Source organism: Plutella xylostella, chromosome 5, assembly GCF_932276165.1.
Source record: "Plutella xylostella chromosome 5, ilPluXylo3.1, whole genome shotgun sequence".
Classification (NCBI taxonomy): domain Eukaryota; kingdom Metazoa; phylum Arthropoda; class Insecta; order Lepidoptera; family Plutellidae; genus Plutella; species Plutella xylostella.
The window spans coordinates 6294770-6308911 of record NC_063985.1 but is presented as its reverse complement, the minus strand read 5'-3'; positions in this window follow the sequence as shown (position 1 = coordinate 6308911).

The following is a 14142-nucleotide window of genomic DNA, read 5'->3' as shown; positions in this document are numbered from 1 at the left end:
GTGGGTGAGTCACCTCTGAGTAACTACATTACAGTCATAGTCGTGAGCATATATGTATGTAACCACACCATCGTGCTCTTAATTTCACAAGTGGGACCATTTGCTACTTTGCTAGATAGTGGAAAAATATAAGAATGATGAGTTAATCATCATAATCAAACATTTCCAACGAATACAAGAATATTGATAAAAACCTTTTCTTTTGACGTAAGCCGGGTTAGCGTCTTAACCCTCCAATATTGGGGGGTTAAATATTTAAGAGTTTATCCCAAGGTTAGCGCTCATATTTCAGCGATGCAAGACAAATTAATAATCTAACCCTCCTTATGTCAAATATCTCCGAGTTAATTCGCTAACCCAGGTCTGCGCAAGTGGACCTAATAGTAGCTAATAGCTAAGTAGCCAAGTCCAGCCTGTCTGTGTTGTGCTTGTGTCAGACGGACTCGGAACCATTCCGCACAAAGCAAATACTTACAGCAAACAAGTCTACTGAGAAAGAACAACGATTTTGTATTATCCCCTTAGCGGGCTTTAATTCAGGGTTTCTATGATATACGTAACTGGGTCACATCAAACTTATCTAATATCAACTTTACAGTCTATGGGATAGAAAACTACTATGCATGCCAGTCCAGAGGTCCTACTATGGCTGTTTTAGAAATACTCAAATGAATTTATATTAAATTCAATACAGCTACTCGTATTAGTGATTTCACCGTAAGTCGTTGTGTTTTTATAAGTCGTGAAGGTTTATAAATGCATTTTTATGGATCTCTAACAAAAAGTATATAGTGCATTTTTTATGGTATTCTAACAAAGAGCGGTGGTAGCTCAGTCGGGTAAGCGCCCGCTTCTCACGCAAGAGATGCGGGTTCGAATCCCGGCGCTGGCATGTACATGAGTGAGTGAGTTCAATGAGTTCTTTTAACTTAAGTACATTGTATACCTACCATCGCTCTTACGGTGAAGGAAAATATCGTGAGGAAACCTGCATATCTAGATTTAGCACATCTAGATATGTGAACCTACCAACCCGCAGTGGGCCAGCGTTGTGGGAAATGGTCCAAGCTTAGGAAGGCAGTTTAGACCTTAGGGATATGCACAACGGTTCCCCTCGAGAGAGCCAGGTGCAGGTACTTACGACCCCATAGATAATAGAATAGAATAGTATTCTAACTATCTCTACTCAAATTTCAAGTTGTGCTCGGACGTGTTAATTGTTGTCCCGTGCACTGACTTATTAAGTGATTTAAATATTGTTTAAATTCTGTGTAAGCAATTTCTCATAGGTCGGCCCCTCTCGTTTCATCTTGTGCTAGTCTCCATATGGGCCCGCGGCCATATTGCCCCGTGTATACCTGTCGCGCTCGCGCAATCTTTTTGTGCTTTTGGTGGGTTTGAACCCGGAGACTGCTGCGCCGGAGTCGGAGCGTCGCCCGCTACGCCACTGTGAGTGGAAACGGCTGAGCGAAACTGTCGATCACATTCCGACGTGAAGATAGCGGTGATCACATTAGACGCGCTACGAGTGCTACGACTGGTGACGTAACTACTACGTGGCCCCGCCCACTGCAGCTACGAAGCGCTACGTGAACTACGCACAGTATTACAAGTTTTACTGCGTTACGCAATTAAGCAAACAGTAACATGCAACGTACACCGCCGAAGCTTACCTGTGACGAAATTATTTCTCATTCCCTGTCCGAATCGGACATAAGTAAGGTAGGCGAACGCTCTAATAAGCGTCCCAGAACGGAGGACTCGCCAATAAGCGATTTTGCCCTGTTTACTAGGGAAATTCGAGAAATGTTAAGCGGCTGGAAAGCGGAACAGGATGCCTCCTTTAAAAAACTTATTAATGAGGTTTCAGACTTGAAAGCCAAGCTCTTAGCGTCAGAAAAAATAAATGCTGAGATTACAAAATCCATGGATTTCATGAACAGTAACTTTGAGGAGATGCGCTCACAATTTCAAAAGTTGGAAGCTGAAAAAAATGAAAAAAACTTGGAAATTTGTCAATTAAAGGAAGATTTGGCTAATATTAAATTCGAATTCAACTTACAACAGCAGCGAGAAAGATTGGATAACATCGAGATAACTGGAATTCCCGAAAAATCTAACGAAAATTTGTCAGAATATCTGATTAGTTTAGCCAAAACAGTTGGAGTAGAATTGACCAGCGATGATATAATCCATATCAATAGAGTCCAACCTCGCACAAACACGAGCGGGAGACCAAAAACTATTATTGCCAAGCTGAAATCGCGAAATATCAAAGATGCCATAATCTCAGGAGCACGTAAAAATCGCGGCCTGACATCCGTCGACCTAGAGATACCAGGAAATCCAATCCGTATCTATATTAATGAGCACCTGACACCTGAGAACAAATTTCTATACAAGAAGACCAGGGACGCAGCTAAAACATACCTCTTTAAATTTGTCTGGATAAGAAATGGTCAAATTTTTGTTCGAAAGAGTGAAAATAGTGCTAAAATTAAAATCATTCGCGATTCGGATATCCCTAAAATTAAGTGACTTATAATAGGTATTTTGTTTACATTGTATAACATCATGCTAGGAGTTATTTATATGTATATTGTATATTCATTGAATTTGCATTATAAAAGTATTTCACGATATGTTCTAATAAATTATGTGTATTTATCTTTAAATATATTTATATATCCTCATAACAAAAAATACACAATTTATATTTCAAAAACAAATAACATTTCCTTTCAACTCACTACTTCAATCTCACACATGCATGAACAATGCTTACACTATTATTATAATTATTATAAATATACATGCCTCGTAACTTATAAAAAGGACCCCCCCAAAAGTATTAATTATGAAATATCCCTAATACCCCTTCAAATTCAACATATTTTTATCTATAAAACCATAAATGGCTAACGTAAAAAATACAAATAAGCGAATCCTTAATATATATTACCAAAATGTCGGGGGCCTTCGAACCAAATGTCTAGATTTTTACAATGGTATTGCGTCTCATGACTATGATATTGTATTAATTACGGAAACTTGGTTACAAAATGATATTTTAGATTCAGAGCTATGCAATGCTAGTTATGATATCTTTCGTTCCGACCGTAATCTTGTATTAAGCGGCAAAAAAACCGGCGGAGGTGTTATGATATGCTGTAAACGCGAACTTAATGCTACTGTACACACTGACACATCATGTGACCTAACAGAGTTATTATACGTAAGCATACCCCCTAATAGTTTAGGCACTAGTACTAACTTACATATTATAATAGCTTATATTCCCCCAAATAAACCAAGAGAATTACCTACCAGACTCGATGACGTAAGACAGGTAATGTCTCGTCTCATAGAGTCCAACTTGATCGATAAATTTTTATTAATTGGAGATTTTAATTTACCTTTTATCGAATGGTCCGAAGATAACTACACCTTGTTGCATCAAGGATCAATTGACGCCCAAACTGCAGCCGAACAACTTATAACTGATCTAGAGTTCTACAGCCTAAAACAATATAATCTAGTCGTAAACAATAATAATAAAATATTAGATTTATGCTTTAGTAATACACACCTGCTTGTTACTAGATGTCATGATCCAATTCTAAAAGAAGGTATGCACCATCCATCTCTATCCTTGCAAATCCCAGATTTATTTCTGAAACCGCTCGTTGAGTGTCGCGCGTCCACTTACAATTTTCAAAAAGGCGACTACGCGAATATTAACAAATTTCTCATGGAAACAGACTGGGAAACTTTACTTAGAGGTACAATAGATAATAAAATTAACAACTTCTACTCTGTATTACATAAAAGCTTCGATAAATTTATTCCAAAAATCACGCCAAAAAACAAACATTATCCAATCTGGTTCAGTCGACCTCTTATTAAAGTAATTCGTGAAAAGAATAAAGCACATAAAAAATGGAGAAAGTATAATAATGCCAGGGATTATGATGAATTTTCAACTTTACGAGCAAGACAACATAGAATACAAAATAAATGCTTCGAAAACTACACTCAACATATTGAAGAAGGAATTAAAAAAAATCCTAAATTATTTTGGAAGTACGTTAAATCTAAAAGAAATAGCTCCAATTACCCTGCATCATTTACATACAATAATAAAACATACAATGATGGCCATAGTATTTGTACAGCTTTTAATACCTTTTTCGAGAGTGTGTTTACGCCGGCATCCAACACGAGAGTAGATGATGTTCCTTGTAGCCAAGATACCACCTCAGACAATATATGTGACCTTCTAGTAAGCGAGAACACAGTGAAAGGTATTCTTAGTTCGATCGATAAAACCAAAGGTTCAGGTTGTGACGGAATACACTCAATCTTCTTGTCTCAATGTGCTGAATCTCTAGCATTTCCCATTACACACATATTTAACGACTGCCTACAACAGGGTATCTGTCCACAAATATGGAAACAAGCTTACATAACCCCAGTCCATAAAAAAGGTTCAAAATCTTGCATAGATAACTATCGCCCTATCTCCAAACTAAACATATTAAGTAAATTATTAGAGAAAGTGGTTTACAATAGTATCTATCCTACACTAGCAAGAGCAATCTCAGAACGGCAACATGGCTTCATGAAAAATCGCTCAACTACATCTAATTTAACTTCTTTTACAGACTCTGTCTTGAACGGTATGGAGAAAGGAGGACAGGTTGATGTGGTCTACACAGATTTTGAAAAAGCATTTGATCGTGTAGACCACATCATCCTCCTTGCAAAGTTACAGGCACTCGGAATCAGAGGGAACCTATTCAGATGGGTTCAGTCATATTTGTCCAATCGGTCGCAGGCTGTTGTACTGGGTGGCTTCAAGTCTGACTTTATCAGTATCCCATCCGGTGTTCCCCAAGGATCCCACCTCGGCCCTCTGTTCTATAACGTCTATATTCATGATATTAACACCTGTTTTCAAAATTCACATCATCTTTTATATGCTGACGACAAAAAAGTTTACATGAAAATCCGTTCCATAGAAGATTGCATACTGCTCCAAAATGACCTTACCAACTTACAAACTTATTATGACAGAAACAATATTGCTATAAGCATCGGTAAATGTCAATGTATTAGTTTTACGCGTAAACATAAACCTATCACATTTAATTATAATTTCAATAACGTTACAGTACAGAGGGTCGAGTTGGTCCGTGATCTTGGAGTGTGGCTAGACTCAAAGATGCTTATGAGTCATCATGTGGGAATTACTTTCAGTAAAGCTTATCGGAATTTAGGATTTGTGCTCCGTACATGCAAAGCCTTTAAGAACGTGAACAGTCTGCTAGTGGTCTACTATGCCTATGTGCGCAGTATTCTAGAGTACGCAAGCCCCATTTGGTCACCCTGTTATATAACTTACAAGCAAAAGATTGAACGTACTCAAAGGATATTTCTCAAACATCTAAATTTCCGAAATAAAATACGATTTAACGATTATACTGAAAATTGTCGGCATTTCAACCTACTCACTCTTGACGAGAGACGTTCATTAATGGACATGAGTCTGCTGTTCGACTTGCTGCGCGGGCGGCTGGACTGCCCCGAGCTGCTGGCGCGGCTCGCGCTGGCGGCGCCGCGCCGCCGCACGCGGCACACCCCGCTGCTACACGTCCCCCCACACTCCACTAATTACGCCCAAAACGCAGTCCTCAGCCGACTTCCCAGGTTGTACAATAAAAAGTTCAGTGAGGTTGATATCTTTAGCGGTTCAAAACTTTTATTCAAAAACAATATTAAAAAAGTTATACTTAACCAAATTTGAAAGGCAAATCGTAAATATAAATATAATATTACCTATACCTTAATCTGCTGTTATGAGTAGGTATGCATATTTAACGTATCGGATTATTATATATTATGTATTTATATATATAAAATATGTATTTATGTTTATAATGCTAATAAATATCTACTTAAATATGATCTTTATTGTTTATACATTGCACCTATGTATGTATGTATGTATGTATTTATTTCATATATGCTTAGGAATTAATGTATTTTCTTCTTTATAAATAAGTAAGTAAAGATAAGATAAAAGATAAAGATAAAGAAGTACTCCTCATATTCATTAAATACGAATAAGTTATCTTTTCATTCTACTTGCACTTAATTTTTTTTTTTTTTTTTTGTTGAGATTTTCTTCCATGAAAATGATGTAGAATTATGAATGGTATTTTTTCACTTTGTTACTCAGTATGTATAATGTATAACTTTGTTTTGTTTCGTTTACAACTTGTTACTAGTTAATAATGTGGAAACTTATTATTGGCCTTGTACACTATTACTTATCTTAAGTCACATATGTTTTATAAGCGCTGTTAGTTTCCTGAATAAACATAAAATAAAAATAAAATAAAATAAAATAATTTGTTTTCATTCCCTTCACCTATAATACTGACATTATCTATGTGGTGATACGAAGGTGTGTGTTGTCGAAGCAATTATGTGTTTTTGAAGTTTGCTAGAATAGGTACATCGAAGTATTGAAGTATATTTCGTCGCAGTCGTAGAACAGTGACGGATCTGATTTTTTTCGATTTTCGGATTATTGCAGATTCGTATTTAAAATTTCATAATTTACCAATACAGCAAAAAAAAAATTAAAAATTGTTTATAATAAGTGAAATACAGAATCGAACACTGGCGGTTTTGATTTTTTCGCGTAGAACATGGGCGCTTGTGACATCCCGTCGATGTTCTGCGGTGAACCTCACCCCCCGCGACCCGCTCCCGCGCGACGGTTTGTTTGTTCTGTCAGTGTTCTATGTAGGAACACATGGAACACGTAATGAGTACTTAAAATGTTTTTTTGCTATACTTATTATTTAAAAAGTTCTGTTTTCCAAGTAAATATTTTTTTTATACTTCTCTCATAGAACAAAGACGGACTCTTAAATCCGTCGTTATTCTTGGGACTTTGTTTAAAAAAAATAAAAGCCGTAGTTTTCGCTAAAATCATTGAGAAGTTAGTTATAATTAGGTACGGTGTTTAAAAAAACAATATTGTTTGTTTGTTAAATTTAGTGACGGTATTTCAAATGCGACTATGTTCTATGTCCTAACTATTGGTGTTTTGTATAAACCGTCATTGTTCTATGGATAAGTGGTGGACGTGTGTAGATAACCGTCGTTATTCTTCGGGATTATTTTAGGATACGTCGTTGTTCTTTCATAATATTACGTATTTTCAATGGAAAATAAATAAATTTATAATTTTTCAGTATGTTTTTGCTAATTTATTATGTTTTTAAAACTATGTGCTAACAAACAATGTAAAATTATGTACTTAAGTTTATTTTTTGTTCATCACCTCTACCGCCAGAGGCAGTGACGATGGGAGCACGGTACCATGCGGGTAGGTTTGGAATTATGTTTTTCCAGCCATTCGCATGAGTTACCAAACATACAAACCAAGTCAGTCGCAGAATCCACATCAAACATGAAATTTCTGTATTAACAGCTACCCTTACATCAACTGCAAAGGGAAAGGCCTAGCATCAACCGAATGCTGGTGATTGCCAAACAGCTGAGAATAATGACAATCGCGAAGCAGTTTAAGAGGATCCCTACATGGCTACGGATAAGATGACAGCAATTTCCTTCATTGACTGCTTACAATCAGTAAACTCTCTGTTTCTAGGAGTGAATGGCATCGCCAGGGAGTCAACGTGATCGGGCAGCAGTGAATTTACTGTTTGCGGGCAGTAAATAATTAAGAAAATTGGTATCATCTTTTCCGTAGCTATGTATGAATCATCTCGAACTTCTTGTCGATGATCATTTTTCTCAGCTGTTTCACAATCACCAGCACTCGATTGATACTGGGGCTTTCCCTCTAAAAAATAGGTGAACCCACTTTATTCATGTATTAATTTCAGGAAAAATTACCCGTAAATTCTGTAATTCTCGCATTATACTTACTTCTCCATAAAAAGGGTGAGAAATCCGACCTCGGAAACTATAGACCCGTTAGCTTGACATCACACATGTATAAATAATTCACAATCGCATCCGTTTTCTGCTGAACTACCTACTACTATCAACCACCAGAACAAGCCAGTTTCCGACCTAGTTATTCTACCGCGAACCATCTACACACGCTCATTCAGATTATTGAAAAGTTCATTGAGCTTAACACACCAGTTAACCTTGCATTTATTGACTATACCAAAGGTTTCGACAATAACTACCACCAAGCAATACTTTCCACCCTTAAAACCACAAAATTCATCCAAACTACATAGTCAAACTCGTTAGTACTATCTACATAAACAGCTCAGCCAACGTGAAATTGGAAAAACCTGGTACTGGTCCAACGTTTCCGATTGAAAAGGGTGTCATGCAAGGCGACTCACGCTGTACACGCTTTACAATTTTCCTCAAAGAGGTCTTCAAGAAGTTGACATAGTCCTGGGAGGACAAGGACATCAATGTCGGAAGTAAAAAATAGTGAAACCTCGGTTTTGCGGACGATATTGCCCTATTCTCCCACTCAACGCCCGAGCTCCAACAAATGTTGCGAGAGCTATCCACGGCAAGCCTTGAAGTTGGACTAAAGATGAACTGATCGAAGACAACAGACATGACCAACAGCACGAAACATAGGGTTGAGGTAGAGAGGCAGGAAATACAATATGTCAATGAGTAATTTATTTGGGCGAGATAGCGTCCTTCGTCGTGGTGCTAAGACCGCCAAACTGAAGTGAGACTGGGCGGCGCACGTCTGTCGTATGCATCCGGATAGGTAGGGTAAAAATGCCACCAAATGGGTAGTCGATAACGGCCGCTGGCACAGGGGCAGACCCAGAAGAAGATGACGGGATAACCTAGACGTGTTTAGTAGGAACTGGAATGAGGAGGCCATGGACAGGGATGGCTGGAAGACCCAGGAAGAGACCTTTGCCCAGCAGTGGGTCACAATTGAGTTGGGAAACTCCGTCACATATTCTCCTCGGCCATCCCTGATGAGAAAAGAAGACTTTTATCATCAGAGCCTGAAGACAAAAGTCTTCTTCAACCAGTGCATCTTGCTAGTGATGATGACGATGATTTAAAGTCGCTCAGCGTGCTATGCTTGGGGTTTCTCTGATGGATCGTATCAAAAATGAGGATATCCGTCAGAGGTCTAAGGTTACCGACTTAGCTGTCAAAATATGCAAGCTGAAGTGGCAGTGGGCTGGCTATATCTGCCGAAGAACCGATAACCGTTGGGGTCGACGAATTCTCGAGTCACAAACAGGGACAACCGTAGGCTGGTAGCCAGTAGTGGCTGGATGAGGAAGGCCGAGGACCGAGTGTTGTGGCGCTCCTTGGGAGAGGCCTATGTTTAGCATTGGATGATTATTGACTGATGCTGGGACACAATGGGGTCTTCAAAAAATATTTTATAAAATAATTGTATTTTGTAAAAAAAATTAGGACCTAAACAAAAAATAATATAGCGCAATTAGCACCCTTCTAAATAGGTTCTTTAAAGATCCGTCTTTGAATTTTTCCATAAATTCCCTAAAACAACGACGAAAAGTGTAATACGCCATTAGATACGCAATAAAAGTCCGTAAAAAAACGACGTATCATATAATGCGACATAGTAGGATGCATAGAACAATGACCTATCTGATTTTTCAGGAAACTTAGACTTATTACAGACTAATTATACAGGCTATATTGCAAAAGTCCATTCGTATAATAATCTGACCAAATTTCAAATGAATTGCTTTAGCCGTTTTCATTTTATCGAACAAAACGTTGTTTAAAAACTTTAACTGGCTCTCCTGTAAAGTTGCTGTTTTGCAGATCCGTCGTTGTTCTGCGACTGCGACGATTTTTCTGTCAAAATTCAGTCCGTAATTCCAATTCTGTATTCTAATGACCCCAGTACATCTTCGCACAACAAATCGACCTCTACATGGAGCAAAACGTCGATCAGCGTTGAATCAGGGCGGCTGTAAGTGTCGGTTGGAACGTGCCCTGCATGGGTCGCGCCTTGAGGGTTACTCTACCCTGACGAAAAACGAACGAACGAGAGCTGTCGTGCAATCGGTACGTTTAATACAACGAGATAGAGTCGTGGCTCGCGCAGCAGCGCTCGTAAACTTAGTTTTTCGTCATATAGAGTGACCCCTCTGCACTGTCCGCGATCGCGCCGCGTCGTCGCTTTCCGCACGCCCCGCTATTAGCCGCCGCACTCACTTTTAACCTTTCGCGTGTGGAACACGGGTTTATTGTGTTTCAGGGATTAAACCCGCCTGAAGCTACGAGCTACAGGGCCCATTACACGCGACGGCGCCTCTTCATTCTTTATACGATAGTATGTGAGGTTAGATTAGCTTTATATTATGCTTATGTTACTTATGTAGTAAAGTTGACTTTCAAGAAGATCTTCTTTCTTTCTTTTCTTTAATTAGTTAAATTCATAAAATATTACTCGCAGTACTAAGTAAATTATAATATCTCTTCAAAACAAAGCTTCACAATCAAGTACCTACATTATACATAGGTAGCAGTGCTGCAGAGTGGGTAATTTGAGCCCAAACGTGGCTCATAACTGCTCACTGTTACACTATCATTATAAATTCCACATACGTAAATCAGAGGCAACCCTCCTTCTCAGCCGTACTAATTAAATTTTCTGTTCATAACACCTGAAGCATACTTACTTACCCACTGCGCAACTTATTATAATGTTCCCTGTTTATAGCCACACGAGTAGAGCTGTTCTATTTAGATATTATATTTTTAAACATAAGGTGGCAAGCACTCCTAATTACTCTTATTACTTAGTTAACACACACAACTAACACACACTACACATGTTAAAAATACATCATTAGGTATGTTACACCTATGTTAAAAATAATTCAAAATAATTATTTTATATTCGATGACAAATCCTATTACTTTTCATCCAGCGCTGTCTTAACTTCTTCCAATGCTTTACCCACAACATCCTTCGTGTCTATGACTAGTGTAGGTGATCGTGGTTAAAAGATTATCCAGTCAGGGTATTGGCCCTTGCTGATGACGACCAAAAAATATTCATTCGACAAAAGCAGCTTTCCTAAATGAGAGAGAGAGTGACGTCACTGACATGTTGTACACAAGGTGCACACCATTAACTTCGTGCTATTAAATATATAAAAACAAGTAGTTCAATAGTAAAAAGTTTAATAAACAGTAAAATAAGTGATAATAACATACATTAATTGTTATCTCTGTGCAAAGTGGTGTATTAACGTGAGAAATCGACCTGAAAGTGCTCAGTGAATCTACCATTAGATACAATTTGCGGGTATTACATTTGCTAATTATAGTGAGTTTACCCTACCAGTGCAAAATTATACATACATTCTCACATAAAAACCCTTTGCAGTGCCATCTGGTGACGCTCTGTATAAGTATTCTGCGGTGCCATCTTGCGTGATACGCTCGTACTAGCTAACTAACTGTCTGCCGTGCGCGCATCTAGTTATTCTGTAGGTACGTACAATGACGAAATGCGGAGGCTGCAAAAAAATTGTCCCGCGGGGCGATATAGCAAAGTGCGCTAAATGTGCCAAATGTGCAATTATATATCACCCGTACTGTTTGAAGGGTGATATGGAAGCTAGGCCTGCTACTTGGCTTTGCCCTGCATGCGCCCAGGTAGTCGAGGAGACCATTGCCGTCGCCCCCGTCTCAGAAACAGGAGTGAGTAGCCCCGGGCTGCCCGAGCTGGTCGTGGCTGAGGACCGGCTCAACTCCACGGCAAACGACACCACCGAAGAATTTAAGGTGGAGCTTGGACTGGAGATAAGGCTATTTCGTCAGGAACTAACTGCCGCTCGAGAGGAGATTCAGATGTTCCGCACTGAAGTGAAAGAGCTTAAGAACTCTTTCACTGAGACAAATAATCGTCTGAACGCTCTGGACTCTCGTGTGGACCTGCTGGAGCAGCGGCTCACTGACGGAACGGGGTCGCGTCTCGAATCTATCATAGCGGACTTACGAGTAGAACTGAATGAGAAAGATCAGGAGCTACTGGAAAATGATGTTGAGATCACTAATCTCAATGAAGAGAACGGGGAAAACCCTACGCACCTGATCCTGTCTGTGGCTGCCAAACTGGGGCTCAATTTGAATGAGTCAGACGTGGTGAGTGCGGAGAGGGTCGGCGCAAGGAAGGGATGGAGCCGGGCGCCGGGCGAGGACGGGAAGGGCGCGGGCGCGGGGGCGGGCCGGCCGCGGCCGCTCGTGGTGCGGCTATCGCGCCGCGCGCTCAAGGACGACCTGATTACCGCCGCGCGCGTCCGCCGCGGAGCCACTTCGGCCGACCTCGGCCAGTCCTCTGCGCCGCGCCCCATCTTTGTTAATGAACGACTGACCAAAATCAACCGCCAGTTATTCTATCAGGTTCGAGAAATCGGGCGCAGGCAGTCGTGGAGATTTCTATGGACCAAAAAAGGTCGTATTTACGCGCGACAGGCCCAGGACACTCCACGACAGTGGATACGCACCTCTAATGACATTACTCGTGTGTTTGGTATTGCACCAAGTGCCGCGACGACAACCTCACCAATGTAAACCTGACGATAATACTATAAGCCTTGCTACCTATACCTATGCATACAAAGTGTCATATTGTTGCATTATCTGTACATTATATGCTATTCTAATGTGTCTACTGTCGAGCACTATATTGCTAAATTTTTCGTGTTATAATTTACACAATATTGAAGCCTCATGTCCTAACTATAAGAGTCATGTTGTCTTGTTCAAGTTAATATTACTTTGCTCTTATTTCTGTTGTGAATCGGCTTTCAGTTGCGGTCGCCACCTGTTATCTTATAATGATAGTTATAAGTACATGTTTAATGCACGTTGTTGTCTGGAACCGACCCGCTCGGTTGCCGGCTGTGGTTTGATAGCGGCATCTCTTCTGATACCCACTTGTATACGCTCAGTTTTATTTATCTACACTACTATATACACATACCCTACTACACACACCTACTTATACCTATACACTAAGATTAATACACTCAAGTACTACACTATAATTGTACTAAGCATTCATACATCATTAAAAATTATTTTAAATAAATATGTAGAAAAATGAAGAAACAAAAATTATTTACCGTTGGAATTTTTAACGCGGGATCCTTATCTACTGGACATGACGAATTTATAACAACTATGCAACGTTACGGAGCGGACATAGTCGGAATTAATGAGACGTGGCTTAAACAGAATATGGACGAGCGTGCCCCGGTGGTGCCAGGCTACAAGCTGCGCCACGTGCCGCGCCCGCCCGCCCTGCGGGGCCGCGGCGGCGGCATAGGCTTCTACATAAAAAATGGTATTAGCACGCGTATCCGGAAGCACCCCGTATCGCCTACCGTGGAGCAGATGTGGCTCAGCTGCACTGTCAACTCCATCAAATTACTTATCGGTACAGCATACAGGCCAGAATGGTTGGACATTAACACGTTCTTTGATGCGTTGACGGACTCGGTCACGTCATTCTCAGGATATGACCAGCTGTTACTCATGGGGGACTTTAATATAGACTTATTGACCAACAATAACAAAACGGCTTTATTTAAGGACTTCTTACATAGCGTTGGGTTAACTCAAACAGTTCAGCAACCTACTCACTTTGCCAACGACCACTGTGAGACGCTGATAGATGTCGTTTGCACAGATAGTACAATTGGCCACACTAACGTAGATTATATACCGGCACTAGGTAGACATGCATTTATCACAGCAACGTTAAACATAAAGAAACCAAAGTTCACTCCTAAATTTATGACCATTCGACCGCTAAGCGATATACTTTGGAACTACTTCAACAATGACCTAAATAACTTAGATTGGGAAAGTATAATGCAATGTGATGACATAAATAGTATGGTGGACGCTTTCAATAACTTGATTCTACAATTATTTGATCTTCATGCGCCAGAAAAAAATATATGTATCAGGGATCCCGGATACCCGTGGATCACCGAGAATATAAAATATATGATGTATTTGCGAAACGAAGCCTTCAAAAAATATAAATTAACTAGGTCTGAAGTTCATAAAAATTACTACCTTGACTTAAAAAAATTG